This window comes from Paramisgurnus dabryanus, chromosome 12 (genome assembly GCF_030506205.2).
Source record: "Paramisgurnus dabryanus chromosome 12, PD_genome_1.1, whole genome shotgun sequence".
NCBI lineage: Eukaryota > Metazoa > Chordata > Actinopteri > Cypriniformes > Cobitidae > Paramisgurnus > Paramisgurnus dabryanus.
Window position 1 is genome coordinate 5,873,394 of NC_133348.1, and position 16,871 is coordinate 5,890,264.

General features: G+C 41.4%; 1 protein-coding gene and 1 long non-coding RNA gene across 4 annotated transcripts in view; both read right to left on the reverse strand.

Annotated features, from left to right (window-relative positions):
* LOC135738295 (apolipoprotein(a)-like) overlaps nucleotides 1-16,871 on the reverse strand; it is a 166,139-nt gene that overhangs the window by 109,799 nt on the left and 39,469 nt on the right. The window lies entirely within an intron of this gene.
* On the reverse strand, nucleotides 9,987-13,832 carry LOC135738301 (uncharacterized). The gene is made up of 3 exons (XR_010528676.2): nucleotides 13,622-13,832; nucleotides 10,947-11,092; nucleotides 9,987-10,857 (listed from the first exon to the last, which is right to left on the reverse strand). It is a non-coding gene; the product is annotated as an uncharacterized lncRNA (long non-coding RNA).

Consider the following 16,871-nt stretch of genomic DNA (forward strand, 5'->3'; position numbering starts at 1 on the left):
ATAAAAAAATATGATGGAATTTAATGGCGTTTAACGAAAGTCAATGGCCACTATCTGCTGTGTGTTTACCATCATTTCTCAAAAGATCTTATTTTGTGATCATCAGAAAAAAGAAAGTCAGACAGGTTTAGAACAACATGAGGATGAGTAAATGACAAATGACAAAATTTTCATTTTAAAGTAAATGGCGGCAGTGGCTCAGTGGTTCATGTAGGTTGTCTACAAACCGGAAGGTTGGTGGTTCGATCCCCGGCTCCACTGGACCAAGTGTCGAGGTGTCCTTGAGCAAGGCACCTAACCCCAGCTGCTCCCGACGAGCTGGATGGCGCCTTGCATGGCTGACACCGCCGTCGGTGTATGAATGTGTGAGTGAATGGGTGAATGTGAGGCAACATGTACAGCGCTTTGGATGGCCTTAGGTCTGTTAAAAGCGCTATATAAATGCAGTCCATTTACCATTTACCATTTAAACTATCCCTTAAACTCAGCATTAGTTTATGTTTAAGTAAAAATACACGATATCCACAGATAGACTAAAGATACAGTAGCTGACAGCTATCTGCATATATTTTTACTCTAAGTTTGTCAGTCTGTATCACCTAACATGTTTTTGCATTCACACATGAAAGACTGTCTTTTAGATTATGGGCCTGTCTATTCATTTTGGTGCTTCACTTTTAAAAGATTTAATGAAATGTTAGGGCAGAATTAAAATAACAACAGAAACAGTGAATTTCAAATCATGAGACATCAGCAAAAACAAGCAGCTTTACATTACATTGACTTAATATGGTACTGAATTTATCAACATTCTAGCTAGCAAAAAACGTGTTGCATGATGTTTTTGAAACAAAATACCCAGCTCTTATTTAAAATGCTTCTTGTATAGGACGTATGCAATATTTAATGACTGCCCCATGTCAGGATGTCCATGTTCAGAGTGTCTGAAATATATATTCTGAAATAACATTTGTTGCATTCCTCTTGACATTAAACATGAAAAGTCACAGACATAATTTTCACACATTAAAATGGTAATTGTGTCTATTGAATTTCAGTTATTTTGAATGATGTCACGTTTCTTAAAAAGATACATTAAAATTAAATTATATTAATAATAAACGTGTTTAGTAAACACACTTTTAAATATGTGGTGCTTTATACAGTTTTTATGTACAAAAATATGTGCTGTCTTGAAGAGACGGTTAATTCAAGCCCCCCCTCAGCTCTGAAAACAGAGACAGGACCTCTACTTGTGGGTACATATAAAACATATAAAAAGCCCTTCACACCTCACAGCCACCACTCCTCACAACAAGCTGTGAAGATTCCTGAAAATATCAGCTGACGTCACTCACATCTCAAACTTGTCTTCTGCCATTTTGAGTACCTGAAGTGGTTGCAAAAGAACTATGCCTTCAATATAGCCCTTTTCACACAGACATTCCGGAAAATACACAGAAAATGCATCCTGGCTTTTTCCGGGATCGTTTGATTTTTTTGTTCATTTACACTGCCATGATTTGCCGGCATCTGCAAAGTCCCGGAAAGACATGTGACCTGTTGAAAGTCCTGCCCTTCTTCTATGCAGCGTCTGAAGTTTGCATATTATTTATAATTCCTCTGTCCAGAAACCACTCGCGTGCATTTTTGTTTATGATAAGACTATAAAGGAGCGCGTGAACGCACAGTTCTATGCTGGTGACTGATCTCAGGTTCAGAGTGGATATTTCACGAGCTCCTGATCTCTGCTTTAATCCAGTTTTGAGACATTTCTCATCGTGATTGTTTATATGCATTTAAAACCCCCGTTTTGAGGAGCTGAACCATATATCTTGTTGGGATGAGCGCAGGCATTTTCGTTCATTTTAGCTCAAATGAGCGTGTGACACGATATTCTTTTATCTTGCTGAATGAACTCCACTTCTGCCTAGTAAGTGACGAGCTTACTTACCTGATATCTGCTTCAGTCCAGTTTGCTGACATTTCTCGTTGTGAATGTTGTATTGAATGTAAATCCCTCATATTAAAAAGTTGAACCAACGTCATGTTGCCATTGTTTATGCGTCTCATTTATCATTTCCTGATAACTGCTTCAATCTAGTTTGCGACATTTCTCGTTGTGAATGTTGATATACATGTAAATCTCTCATTTTAAAGAGCTGAAGCATAACTTTTGTTGTGATGATGCGCGCGTCCTCACTACGACACGCCCATTACGGCATTGTTTCGGCTTCTTGTTCACACAGAGGGTTTTCCGTGTATCTGACTAGGTCCTCTTTCTGGCAACGATCTCAGAAGATTTACGGGACGAGTTTTTGTTCACACAGACGCTTGTCTGGCAATTTAACGGGTATTTTCTGGGACCAAAGGTCTGTGTGAATGGGGTTTATGTTATGAGCATCAAAATTGCTATTTTTACAACACTAAGAAGGCTGAACACAACATGATACTTTGCTCGAAGTATCACCTGTGTTTCCACACATGAACTCAAGCATTGAGAACCTTGTTTGTGGATAGAGTTTACTAAAAAGAAAGGTTTTTGAACAATTGACTTTAGCTGCTTTGGTGTTCGCTCGCCGCCATCTTGCCAGTCACAATGTATCGATCTCCAAATGCAACGTAAGAAGGAAGGAGAGTAAAGCATAGTTCCATATAAATGCACGGATAATTCGTTGTTTTGTCGCAAGTGAAAAACAATATTGACCTTCTATTTGAAAAAGAAGCCTCATATAAGATTTATTCATTCACATTTGGAGATCGAATCTTTCTGTCTGGCAAAGAAGGCAGGTGGACAAAACAGCCAAAGTCAGTTGTTCAAAACCTTTCTTTTTAGTAAACTCTGTGTACACAAACAATGTTCTCAATGCTTGCGTTCATGTGTAGAGATCCAGGTGATACTTTGAGCAAAGTATCATGTTGTGTCGAGCCTGCTTAGTATTGTAAAAATAGTGGTAGTTCAGTAGCAGCGGACAGCAGCTGGAAGAACTCATCGGAGATCGAGTAGGGATCACACCCTAACAAAGATATATTTTGACAGTCAAGGTGCGAAATGTTGTCTTTTGTAGCCATTTACTGTTTTCGTACAAATCATAGACAGCAGGGGTGGAGTGGGACCACTTCGTATTTCGTATACCACCGGCCCTCCGTGGTAAAAAAAAAAAGGTCTCATTTTTGAAGTAAAACGTCTCGGTTAAGTATGTAACCCTCGTTCCCTGAAGGAAGGGAACGGAGACGTCACATCGTGACCGACGAATTGGGAACTCGCTTAGAGAGACCAATCTGCTTCGTACTCTACTAAAACACCAATGAACTTGGCATTGAGATATTTGCATAATGCTGGCGCCGCCCCGCCAGGTGCGTATATAAGCCACAGGTGCAAATATGGAAATTAGCTTAATTTCGCTGAGAAAGCCGGAAAGTGTGACCGGCCGATAAACAGCGGGGAGCAGCCCTGTGGCGACGGGACGTGACGTCTCCGTTCCCTTCCTTCAGGGAACGAGGGTTACATACGTAACCGAGACGTTCCCTTTCAGTCGGTCACTACGACGTCACGTCGTGACCGACGAATTGGGAATCCCTACCAAAACGCCACTGAGGGCTGACCTCTTCCAGTGTCTGCGTAAAGCCCTCCGGTTCCACTTAAGGATAAGGAGAATTAGGTTTTAAGGCAGAAGGCCGGGCACTAGATGTTCCTTTAACCCCACAGTAGTGCCAGCGACTGGGAAGCGCCCTATCTGGGCGGTATAGGGACGCTGCGGAAGCCACCACCCCGTTAAGGGCTATTGGTGGGCGAAAGTCAACCGTAGTTGAGGTATAAATGACAGCCGTGGCTTTGTAAGCAAAGCAGTGCTCTGCTGAGGGAAACGTGGGCTAGTAGGATTAACCCCACGGAAAAATACTCACAAAGGAACCCGGTGGGACGCAATGTGGATGCCCGAGCCAAACACAGGTTCGCGAGGATGCAGCTAGTCAGAGGATTGCAGCGGATGCTCCGCAACATCAGGCTGCCAAGGCAGCGGAGGAAGGCAAAACAAATTATTACGCGTTTTTGCCTTGATGGCCTTCCATACTGAGCTCAGTTTGGAGCAGCAGTCGGAGGCTGCAAGCCGACCTGCGAGCCTGTTCTCTGTGCTTCCCCTAACGAGGAAAGAACACGAGAGGAGACAGACTCGACACGAACACTGTAAAATCTAATGAACGTATTAGGTGTCGCCAAACCAGCAGCTCTGCAGATGTCTGTTAGCGAGGAACCACGAGCGAGTGCCCAAGATGAGGCAACACTTCTAGTAGAGTGAGCTCTCAAATTAAATATAATCTGCAGGGCATTCCTTGTCTAAGCAAGGGCGATAGTATCAACTATCCTATGAGACATCCTCTGCTTAGTGACAGCTTTCCCTCTCTGCTGACCACCGTAACAAACAAAGAGCTGATCTGAAGTCCTGAGGCTTTGTGTGCGATCCACGTAGAGGCGTAACGCTCGTACGGGACATAATAAAGCCATGGTTGGGTCTGCCTCCTCTGGGGGCAGCGCTTGCAAGCTCACCACCTGATCTCTGAAGGGAGTGGTGGGAACTTTGGGCACGTAGCCTGGTCTGGGTCTCAGTGAGACAGCAGGACCAAACTGAAGGCACGAATCGTCAACAGAGAATGCATGTAAATTCCTTACTCTCTTCACGGAGACCAATGCTAGCAGGGTCAGAGTTTTCATTGACAAAAACTTCAGACTCACAGACTGCAAAGGCTCGAACAGGGGACCTGTAGGGCTTCAGCACCATGTACAGGTCTCAGGAGGAATAGAGGGAGGGCGCGAGGGGTTTAGCCTGCGAGCGCCTCTTAAAATCTAATAATCAAATCATGCTGGCCACTGATCTGCCGTTGATAAGTGAGTGATGAGCAGAAATAGCTGCGATATCAACTTTAATGGCGGAGGGACAGCCTACCATCTAACCTATGTTGAAGATATAAAAGCACAATGTTAATGGGCATTCTCTGGGGTCCTCGCGTTGCGAAGAGCACCAGGTGACGAAAAAGGTTTCATTAAGTGCGTGAGCCCATCTTGTGGACGGTGCTCGAACCGCGTCAATGGTGTTAGATACCGGCTGCGATAAATCACCTAAACCTTGCGCGTGCTCAACGACCATACATGGAGATCCCACAGGTCGGGGCGCGAGTGCCAAATGTGCCCCTTCCTTGAGAAAGAAAGTCGAGGAGCATTAACTATGAAAACCAATTCCTGGTCGTCCAGTACGGACGATTAATAAAGGGCTATCCTCGTCCTGCCTGACTTTGCACAGTGTCTGTGCGATTAAGCTCACTGGAAGGAATGCGTACTTGCGCATCCCCCGCGGCCAGCTGTGTGCCAACACATCCACGCCGAGGCTGCCCTCGGTTAGTGAATAAAATAGGCGACAGTGGGTATCGTCCGGCGACGCAAACAGATCTATCTATGCACGACCGAACTTCTTCCAAATTAGCTGGACCGTCTGGGGGTGTAGTCACCATTGGCCGGGGCGCGCAGCTCGGGAAGCGCGTCTGCCGTTGTATTGAGCGTACCCGGGATGTAAATGGCACGAAGGGACCTCAGATGCTTCTGACTCCAAAGGAGGAGATGACGAGCAAGATGCGACAGGTGACGAGAGCGCAAAACCGCCTTAACGGTAAATAACGCAACAGTCGCAATGTTGTCGGTGTCGGCTAATACATCCTTCCCTCGCATCTCCATAGCGGAGCGTACCAGTCCCAGATATACAGCGCACCGCTCGCGGCAGTTGGGGTGCTATGCACACTCCTGAGACTGCAAGCCCGTCATACGTGGCGGATCATCCCGTGCTGAGGGCATCGCATGCTACAGAATGCCAGGAGACCCCTCAGGGCATATCTTGCTATCAGAAATGCTGGGTCTGCTACAGGGTAAAATTGAAATGACACGCAGGTGTAATGTTTACACGGTGTATGCCGGTGCGCCACACTCTCCTCGAGACTCAAGCAGCTCGAGCAGTGTCACAGAGCTGCTGCCATATGACCAGGAGCTTCTGAAATTGTTTCAGAGGGACGGCATACTTTCCTCGAATTAAACCGAGGCAAGTCAGAACTGACTGGTTGCGCGCTCTTGTAAAACACGCCAATTAGTCGATTGAGTCTATTTCCATACTGAGAAAAAGGATCCTCTGCACGGGGCAAAGTTGCTCTTTTCCCAGTTGACCTGATGACTTAAACGAGCGAGATGCTGAAGCATTAAATCTCTGTGTTCGCGCACGTCTGCCAAGAACGAGCTATTATTGTCACGACAGGAATAAGGGAGAACCCAAACGCAGATGATGTGAAACATAAAACTGAGGATTTATTAAATAAACACAAAAACCCACGAGGGGGTAAAACAAAGGATAAAGAAACCGTAGTGATGGAACACAGAACTGGGGAATACACACTGGATACAAAAATAACAAAACAGACTCAGAGATATAATTCAGGTGCTCCGGAAGACGGGACAACACACACACTGAATTAAGACGAACGAACGCGCACACGACAGAGAACGAGAGGGCATAATAAAGACACGACATCAATGGGGAACAGGTGAACATAATTAATTACGTAAGACACGAGTACATAAGGGAGTAGGGTGAAAGTGACAAGACACTGGGAACACGTGACACAAATACATAATGTGAACCACGTGTTCCCACACAGAACACAATGCTGCCATAATCTTGCCCTCTGAAATAAGACCTGAATCTACACAAAGGTCTGGCAAGACCATGACAGCGACAAGACACTGGGAACATGTGGAAGCCACACACACAATATGACTCCACATGTCCCAGGAAGTTGTTCTCGTCTGCGTCCGTCATGTAAGCCAGACACAGCCAAAGGTGGCGATCTTGAACCACTGTGGTGGACATCGCGCGACTAAAGGTCGCAGCCTCCCTTGTAAATCTCTAAAGTCGCTGCAGCAACGTTATTGCGTGCAGGGCTGAAGCCGCGTCGCCGCATGCCTGATGGGCAGCGCCCGTAACCAGACGACTGTGTATACAAACACGGGAGGGAAGGGTTGGGTGGTCCCTCCAGGAACGCAGCTGCATCGCAACCCCCCGCTCTACTGAAGGGATCCCCGTCCTTATAGCGGCTCCATTGGTGAGGGAGGTGAGGGGTAAAAGCTGAACGCCGAGACGGCCGCAAATCACGTCAGCTCTTCGTGCCGTCGGGAAAGGCAGGCACAGGAGGTGAGGACCTCAACCGGCTGAGGATGAGAAGGCCGGTAGGTGAAGGACGCATCCTCCATCCTACTCAGCGTAGTGATGCGAAGAGCGTCCTGCGAGTGCTTGACAGCCGCACCATGGCGGCATTCAGCACTGCAAAGGCGCGGACGTCGTTCCCGTAGAAACAACAGTCGTCTTCGCAATCCAAGAGGGTTATGCTCTCACAGAGAGAGCAAAAGATCTCCACGAACGCAGCCTCGGAGTGCTCGATGCCAAAGCACGAAGACAGCGCTCGTGACCGTCACTGGAATCCCTGTACTTCTCGCATCCAAGATCGCACGGAGGAAAAGCTATCCTGAAAAGGACGCTGATCTCCGAATATACGAGAGAGTGGCTGTCTTTAAAAAGACACAGAGCTCTCACGTATCACTCTTTAGGGAAATCACTCTTAGGTGCTCAGCTGATGATGCGCACAGGGAGAGGCAACGCACACACTAAACTCAAAACAAAAAATATGCAGAGCAGTGGAATACTGCGAGCGTCCGCTGTGTCAGTACTGCTTGTCAATCAACTTCAGCAACTGTTCCCAGAAGAGCAGAGAGTAGCTTCTCAGTAGCAGATAATGCCGGCTTTCGAAGCGAAAAAGCTAATTTCCATATTTGCACCTGTGGCTTATATACGCACCTGGCGGGGCGGCGCCAGCATTATGCAAATATCTCAATGCCAAGTTCATTGGCGTTTTAGTAGAGTACGAAGCAGATTGGTCTCTCTAAGCGAGTTCCCAATTCGTCGGTCACGACGTGACGTCATAGTGACCGACTGAAAGGAACTAGGGTAATACAAATTGTAATCAATCTGCCCCCCCAAAAAAAATTTTCATAATAATAATCAAATCATTAAATTATAGCTAATTTTCCAAAATGAGTAACATACAAAATGATACCTGTTTGAAAGATGGATATCCGTACCTGTTAATGAGCTATTACATAACAGAGCGAGGCCAGAGATGAACGTGCTCATAAATGGGAGTAGTATGGAATAATGTGTGCATCTTTGAATAACTGTAAGAATTTTTCCTTTAAATATATATTTTTTGAGAGATAATAATGTTTTTCCACTGTTATTTCTTATTTATTTTAACGTGTTTGGTGCATTTACCTCAGAGTTTATTTCAGTAATATTGCTGTTTTAATAATACAATTTACATGCCAGTCCTGCTTCTGTTTATTCATTTCATTATGCTGTTATGTTAAGTTATAGGATATTTATTGCCACATGAGACGTTCATTGCCGTCATATGCAGAATAATGTGTGTATCTTTGAATAACTGTAAGAATACAGTTCTTTTGAAAATAATTTTTGTCAAAGTTATAAAATAATCATGTTGTAAGGATATTTATTGCCACGCAGTTGAATACTCTCGTCTATAATATGGAAATCACATAGTAGGAAATATATAATGTGATACTGCAAAGTTACCCGTTCTAATTTTTATTTATGATAGCCATATGGAGATAAACATTTGCAAATGTGTTGATTTGATCCATTCATGTCCTGACCACCAGGCTAGAGATTTAAACCTCTTTAATCCACACTTACTACTGGTCTATCAAATAGTCTATCCGTGTGACGAATCCGACCGCATATGTACTGCAATAAACAAGCATTCGGCGGCCTTTTACATCAAATGCCGACAGGCTATGCCATTTGGGCATGCCATTCACTGATCCCCCTATATTTTAAAAATCCCAGACATGGTTGGACCTGCCGAACGGGTTGAGCACTTTTATATACTGTGTTTAGCAAAGAGGCTGCACAATTGGTCATCGGGAAGCGGCTGCACATCAGGTACACAATGTATAGCCTATTAACAGACTGGCCCTCTCAGCCTCAAAATACTGCTGGCCCACCAGGAAATGTCCTGACTCTCCCGATGGCCACTCTGCTACTGATAGACAGTTAAAGATAAGAAATTTGTAAATCGTAGCAGCTAATGCTTGTCAGTAGCCTACTGGTACTCGATAGATACTCAAAATGGCAGAAAAAGAGCAGATGACGCAAAAGGTCACATGACTGATATTCATGAATATACATCCACCTACGTAAGGTTTCTGGATGTTTCACAAGTTTACTTCTGTGTATTACCTTTTTTAAGCACTCTTCCTCAAAAATCTAGCAACCTAAAGTTTAGCAAGGATTTCCCAAACTTATGTTTCTTCCAGTGTACCATATGGGGAGAAACCTGTAGCAGTTTTAAATACAGATGATCATTATACCACCAGGTTTGGGAAAGTTATCAAACCAGTATGTAGACTTATTGAATCTAGCCTCCAGATTAGTTTATTTCAAGGCTTTAGCCAAATACAGGACTGTCATCATTCTCCATCAAAGTCACTCAAAGTGACCCAACATTTTTTTAACCCATACACTGTCAGAAATAAAGGTACAAAACTGTATTAATCTTATTAATTTGTATAAGTAATTACAGTTATTTTCCTTTGAGTTAAATCTGGGAATTCCCCTAAATTCCCTTAAATAAACGTAATGTTTCGGTCTGAGGTTCATAATGTTTTAAATAACGTTATTCCCCTCCTCCCGCTGAATCGCTACATTTTTATGCAGCTTTTTTCAAAGCAAGTCCTCAACTCAATGAGTAACCATCCTACTGCTGATATTATGTAAATGGCCAAATGTAAATCAAATACCTGCTATTTGAACCTTCATGTTGAAGTTTAGTTTACACAAACAGATTGAGTAAGGAGGTTTTTCAGTCAACCACTAACACATGGTTCAAGTCATTTAATGTTCATCCATCAATGTGTTCTGAACCCTCAGTTACTGTGTCATTCAGTAATGTTTTCAAAGCAATAGTAAAAGAAAAATAAACTTCATGGACGTTTAAGTCTTGCAAAACTGAGAAAGTGCGGTTCGTTGACCAAAGTAACCAAATGCTGCTTCTGTGTTTAAGTGTCGCTACTGCAGTGGTTCTCAAATTTGTGGGTGGGCTCGTGAATAGTTTTAGGACATTTAAAAAAATACATTAATTTATTATAAATTCTGTGTAATCAAACCTCAAGAAATATAGCCACCAGCAGCACTGCATTGTATAATTTAATGTTTTGTTTAATTCAAATTCTAAGTTTGTCATAAATTTTCTTTAGGGGGGCATGAGGGGTGCATCCTAAACAAGGGGGACACACTCCGAAAAGTTTCAGAGACAAAAAAGTGGATCAATGCAGGACCATTCAATGAATAGAGGAACCCATAACAGATCAAGAGCATCTTTGACTGGCGCTTCTGTTGTGTAGATTTTACTGGTCTTTGTGTGTTTTTAGTTTAGTAAAACACAACATTCACTGGTGACAGATCTGGCAGTTGCATATCAGAAATGTATTACAGGCTGTGAGCAGAGAACATTGTCCACATTTTTTTTTATCAGGAATTTTAACTATGGCATCCATATCATATTTTTGTTTAAGATGTAACTTTTTTTTTAGTTTTCTTTCATGCTTTGTTCAATCCAGTCAACAAACTTAGAGACGCGGGCATAGACTCCAGGTTTCTTTGCTTTAGCACAACCAATCCCCCATGATGTCACACCATGAAGAAAAAAATTGTTCTGTGCTTGGCAGACGAGAGGCCCACCGCTGTCACCCTAAATGTGTGGAAACAAAATGCATATTCAAAATATCAACATTTGTGGGATTTAAGAGAATTTCTGGCTTGCTGTGCATGTTTTCTAACCTGACAACTGTCCGCTCCACCTTCTATGTTTCCTGCACACATCTCATGTTCCTTTACACGGCCATCCAAAAATGGTGAACTGTTGCAAATTGTATTTTCAATTACTGGCAAACCAGCTTCTTTCAAGTAACCCTCTCCACCAGTTCCTGAAGAAACAGAAAACTATAACTATAAAATCATCCAAGTAAATCAAACAAAAATACAAATAAATATGGTATTTAAATGCTCTTCCAATATAGTTCTCATGTTAAACACAGTTTTTAATATCAGAATGTTCAGGATTATATTTTCTTCTTTATAGTATGTAAATGGGGACCACAGCTGTCAAGCTAAATTTTCTAAGGCATTTTTTGTTGTACAAATCAATGTCGCACACCTGTAGGTAATTATTAGGTGTGTAGGAGAAGACAATGAAGTCCAAATATAGACACAAACTCAGATCCTGCACAGTATCTTCTTGCAAAAAGGTATCAAAATCTGGTCACACTTTATTTTACGGTATCACTGTTACAGTGTAATTATACATTTAAGTACTAAGTAATAATCATTAATAACATGTACTTACTATAGGGTTGGGGTTAGGATTAGGGTTTGGTTTAGGGTTAATTGCATGTAATTATGCATAATTAACTGTTATTACTATAATAATAACATGTAACATGTGTAACAAAGACACCGTAAGATAAAGTGTTACCCAAAATCTCTTTATTAGCGACGTTTCGATCATATGATCTTTATCAGGCACAAAAAAAGTAAAGAAACATTCTTTTACATTGATTACGACTTATTCCTCTAAATCAAATCTGATTGGATTGATTTTTAAAAAGCATTGGCATGTTTTGTCATCTGATCCTGATCCTGTCAACTTGTTCCATTGATTTTATTAAACGGGCTAAAAATGTAAAAGATCATGTACTACATGCCTGGTATCAGAGTTGTTCTTCCAGTTCATCTCAGAGATTATTGAGTACATTATAAAATGGAAATTATCAGTGTGGGAATTGTGCTTGGTGCAATAATACAATTAAAGTATCATTCTTTTGTCATCCCAGAACGAGAAAGAAATGTAATATTAACTCTTTGATTACTTGTGTATCTACACATGTTGTTTATTTGATTCAGTGTCCTTGTGGTTTGGGTTATGTGGGAAAAACTTGAAAACTTTGTGTCACCTAGAGCAGTGTTTCTTAACCCTGGTCCTCAAAGACCCCCTTCCTGAATGTTTTAGATGTCTCCCTAATTAACACACCTGATTTAAATTATTAGCTTGATAGGGAGACATTCTGGAAGGAGGCTGATGAGTTGGTTCAGGTGTTTTAAATAAGGAGACATCTAAAACTTTCTGGAAAGGGGTCCTTGAGGCCCAGGGTTGAGAAACACTGACCTAGAGGATGTGATGTTATGAATGATGGGTATGGGTATGAATGATGAAGCATTATTCAATATGATGTTATAACCTTTTCTATGTTAAGATTTGATTGTGGTCTTAATTATGTGATGTGTTGTTAATTATGTGTTCACTCATTTTGATTGGTCAATGATGTTTCTTCATTGTGATTGGTCATGTGAACATTTTAATACAATGGAGTTGAAAAGTGTGTTGATGCCTGATGAAGATCATACGATCGAAACGTTGCTAATTAAGATATTTTGATACGTTTTTGCAAGAAGATATTGTGCGGGATTTTCTGAGTTTGTGTCTATATTTAATAGTACACTGTAAACTTTTGAAAATTACTACAGTTGGTAAGCCCTTACAAGTTTTACATTTTTTCCCCTTAAACTTTTCACTTAAAGTGAAAAAAAGGAAGTTGAAAATGTTTGAATATTTTAGGTGTTACCAATTTTTTAGGTAGAGCAGCATTTACTTCTTACAGTGTCTGGAAGTAGTCACATTTTTTGTTTTGTAATTTCTTTTAAAATGTTGAGAACCTTAGGGCGCACTCACATTATCCAAATCAAGCCCCAGCACGATTGTCACCCCTCTCTACTCCCCCAGGTGCACGCACTCACACTGTACTTTTTATCGATCCGAGTCCGGGCGCGCTTTCGTCATTAATATGTGATTGTTTTGAAAAAAGCAGGAAGTAAAGCTCTCTCTTAACACTGGAACCCACCGTAATGATAAGTCTGTGTTTTTTATCCGGAGTCGTTTGGTGCGCGATTACAGACAGCCCTCTCACATGTCATCATATTGCTTAGTTGATCTGTCACGTGTGCAGCTCGGACATTCATGTAACCCCGCTGCTCGCAGCAAAAGGTTTTTACGGAGGCAGATGAACGTGAGTGGTCGCGCAACTGACGTCTTCACCTTTTGAATCGCACTCAGGCGCGATTGCTCTCACACCACAGCCTTCCGCGCCTGAGCCCAAGTGAACCGCGCTCCGGCCCACCTTTGCAACCCGGCCGCGGCGCGATTAAACAACCCGCGCCTGGGCACGGAACAGAGCGATCACACTAGTCAAACAAACCAGGCTTTGGGGGTCAAACGCGCCCGAGCGCGGTTTGGTTTGGATAGTGTGAGTGCGCCCTTAGTCTTCAACTTGACTTGAAACATGCCTTATTGTAAAGACAAGGTAAGTCAGTGATGAGAATTTATCATTTTGATTGCTCTTAAGTCTATTTTAAAAAGGAAATTTGTTTGATAAAGAATTGTTTTTCTAAACGTGTCCTACCCTGTGTGTCTCCCCAACCTGTTACAAAGCATTTTGAACCCCCTGGTACAATGTAGTCCTTCTCTGGTAGACAAGCAAGTGAAACCTTATCGTTAATGTCTTTTTGCTGTAATTAAAAATAAGGTTATGTTCTAAATACAGCTTAGACTTTTATTATGCAGGTCCATAAATTGCATTTAGGACACACTACGGTTTCAGACATCAAATGTGGACAGACTTTTTTAACTTGAGAAGAGCAATGTCAGCTTCAGATGGTCCCATAACAATCTTAGAAACATCTCGTTCCTGTTTGGTGGGTTCATTTGCGTTTTCTGTATGGATTCCAAGGACGATCTTGTAAACGGATGGCGTCTGAGGCCTGCGTGATTGGAGGTATACATTTTAATAATTTGCTTTGAAAGCAGCATTGCTGGTCTATACCTTTAACCCTTTCAGTTCTTTAAAAACTTTGCTTTTTAATTCCTTCAAATGGGAAAATAATCATAATGATAAACAGCCACTTACCAATCAATGCAATGAGCTGCAGTTACGACCCACTTTGAATCATTTAGAGTTCCACCACAATGATGACTTTTGAAGGTCCAAATGTGAATGTGTTTGCTGTGCTTACATATTCCAAGCAATTGATTAAAACATGTAAAAATTCAGACATTTTTTAGAAGAGTAATTATTTTAATTAAACAATCTAGAACAGTGGTTTTCAAACTTTTTTAGGAGCGACCCTAATTTAAAAAAATAAAAATTATGCGACCCACACTCTACCCCCCTCTTAGTAGCATGAAGCAGGGCGGGGCCGAAAGCCGTCATAGTGGAGTGAGCCCGGTGAAACGTGCACGCGCGCATCTGTATGTATTACCTAATGAGCAGACCCGACGCCAGACACAAATTCACGGATGGGCATTTCATTTTTTCAGGGGGCACAAATGAGATGAACCTCACTGCAATTCATAATATCATTAATTATGAAAATGGGCAAAAAACGAGGAAGAACTGACATACGCAACACAACGGAGGAGTCTTAAAGATTGGACCTAGCTTATACTGACGCAGTCTAAAAACACGTCGCAGGGCTCGACATCAATGCTTGTCCGCTTATCAGGGACAAGTAACGTTAGATTAAAACGCCAATAACAATCACCAAAACACGCTAATGATTCTGCATCCTTTAGTCTCAATGACAACCGAAAGTGCATAATGTAATAACGCTAAGTTAAACAAATAAGTGCATCAAACACAAAAGTGAGTAAACACTGACAAAGTGGGTTAAACATACTGCGGTAAAAATGTGAAGTTTTTAATAACATGATACAGTTAAGCAGCATCACATCACGGTTGAAAATGTGACAGATTTCATGACAGTTCACTAAACAAGTAATTAATATTAAGCCACTTACATTTTAGACGCAATGTTGACTGTTTTTGTGGTTTCAGCAGCGAAAATAGTTCAAAGATAACAGCAGAACCATAACGTGTCAGTCTTACTGCAAAACTCAACCGTGTCGTAACGGTGGCGCTTTGCTTAGCAAACAACTAAACATTTCCGCGCTCAATTTCGACAAACCAATCAAATACATTAAAAATATATATTTTGTTAAATCAGACCAAACACATTTTTATTTTTATTTAGGAGTTTTTATTTCCCCTTGCATCATTTAAAAAATGGCTGTGACCCCGTGCGCAATTTAATCTGCTGTCTATGAATTTAATACAGTAAGCTGCGCACGCACGTGGGTCATGTGACACAGTGGTGGAGTATTTTTTTATTTAGTGTATTTAAAAGATATTTTACTGTGCTTTTATTCAAGTGTGTTATAATTATTATAGTTTTTATAATAAAATAAATAAATTATTTTAGTAACATTTTTTTGAAATCTTTCTGGCGAGTGGCGACCCAGTTTTTAATTTCCGCGACCCACCAGAGGGTCGCGACCCAGGGTTTGAAAACCACTGATCTAGAACCAATGATGCTTATGCTCCAAACTATACTCCATCATGCGACCATTTAGGCTGAAATACGATTTAAAATTTTTTTTTATTACATTTTGTGTCATGTAAAAAAATTGTGTTCAATCCCATGTGCTGTACACAGATAAAAAGTAAGCCTTTAGGAATAGTTAACCCAAAAACAAATATTCTGTTCATTAATTTACTCACCCTCATTTATTCTGTCAGACACAAAAGAAGATATTTTTATAAATGATGGTAAGAACACAGTTAATGGTACCCATTGACTTTCACCGCATTTTGCTTGGTGGTGACTCTCACATGCCATTTAATGTCACATGATACGATGCTGACGTTTTTATGTTGTAACTTAAAAACGCAACTGTACGTTGTGCACAAAAAAACCTATGTGGTCATTTTATTTTGTAGGTAAGGGTCAGATCACCGGTACATAAACAGTAATGCTGTAAGGGTTTTGTCTTTTGTTTTGTTTGTTTTGTTGTCAGGTCTTTTATTTTGACATCATGTTCTGTTTTCAGTCTTCAGTATTTTGTATCTGGTCATGTCACACTTCCCCTTGTACTTCCTGTTTGTTGAGTATAAATCTGGTTCACTGGTACATATCACTGCAAAGTATTTTATGTGTTTAGCTGCATTACCGAGCGTTCTGTATCTTGTTTCCTGGTTCTGTTTTCAGGTTCATGGTTTTGACCTCTTGCCTGTATATTTGGATGGCCCTATTTGGATTTGTTCGCCTGCCTGTGTGAATTTTCATTTTTATAATAAACCTCCTGCACATGGATTTGTCTCACTCTCGCTTTGTGTAAGCAGCCCACGTTACAAACGCACAAAAGGGAAGTTTGTGTACCTGATTCTAGTACTGATCTGCCACGGCCAGGAGTTTGGTTTGGAAACGCATCCCCCAACAACTCGCTCTCCAAAGCAATGTTTAGGTTTTATTGCCGATTGTCCACATTTTAGACCTTTTAATGGAAATGTGCCTCTTATGTATCTTACAGAGCTATATGATCATCTTAATGCATGTTACATATTTTACCAGTTCCACATAAAAATAAATTTTTTACATTAGGTTTTATTCATGTAATGGCTCATTCAATACAGACCAGACTGAGGTTAAACTTCACAACTGGGCACATTGCAGTATTCCCAGCGGGTTTTAGGGTCTGTGGTGTAACACCAGGGCGCTTTCTCATTATCAGGATTCCTGCAGTAATTCTCATCAAGACCTCTGGAATTGAATGATTCATAATATTAATGAAAGAGTTTACACGAAACTGAAAATAAT